Below are 1,018 nucleotides of genomic sequence, written 5' to 3'. Positions count from 1 at the left end.
GGGGGGGGGGGGGGGGGGGGGGGGGGGGGGGGGGGGGGGGGGGGGGGGGGGGGGGGGGGGGGGGGGGGGGGGGGGGGGGGGGGGGGGGGGGGGGGGGGGGGGGGGGGGGGGGGGGGGGGATGGGGGGGGGGGGGGGGGGGGGGGGGGGGGGGGGGGGGGGGGGGCACTATCATGCATTAACTTCCACACAAAAAGACTGATTTTATGAGGTACCTTCACTTTCCAAAGAAGATTCCACACCTCTGTTGGAATTAGGTAAGGCCTAGGGTGTAGGGAGGAGTTTTGAACAAAGTCCTTAAGGAGAAGCTTAAGCATTTTTAACCTTGTACCCCCCTAAGCTTGAGTGTTTCCATAGAAGTTTATCTGAGATAGTCCCTACCTTAGAGATGCGAATTCCAAGGATATCAGCACATTGAGGAGGTGGATAAATTTTTCTAACTAGATCAGCCTTCCAAATCCTATTATTATGGTCAATAAGGTCAGCAACAGTACTAGTAACCAGGTTTGGATTTTGCAAATTTTGGGTAGGGCATTTGAACCAGTTAGGGTGCTTTAGGGGATGTTAGATCCATCATCAACCCACCATCTAGTTTCCTTCAGATTTGAATTTTCCAATTTTATAATGTTTCTCCAAAACCAAGAATGGTGGGGTTTGGGAGAGCATTCATATATAGAGCACCTGGGGAAATATTAAGATTTAAGGGTCTTTACTAGCAAGGATTAGGGTTTTTGACTTATTCTCCAAAACTGGGAGGCAAGCATGGATTGGTTGATTAATTTGAATTTTTTAAGACCAATACCCCCTTCTGATTTGTTCATACAAACTGTATCCCAATTCAACATATGCATTTTTTTAACACCTTGATCATAACCCCACCAAAAGTCTCTGATAATAGAATCCAATTTCTTGCAAATAGTATCAGGACTTTGAAGCACGAAAAAGTGTACAAGGGGGTTGATTGAAGGACAGAGGAAATAAGAGTAGTTCTGCCAGCCTGGGAAAGAAGCTTTGCTTTCC

Source organism: Quercus suber, unplaced genomic scaffold, assembly GCF_002906115.3.
Source record: "Quercus suber isolate HL8 unplaced genomic scaffold, Cork oak 2.0 scaffold_339, whole genome shotgun sequence".
Classification (NCBI taxonomy): domain Eukaryota; kingdom Viridiplantae; phylum Streptophyta; class Magnoliopsida; order Fagales; family Fagaceae; genus Quercus; species Quercus suber.
The sequence above is the reverse complement of the archived record's forward strand: the minus strand, read 5'-3'. Positions refer to the sequence as shown.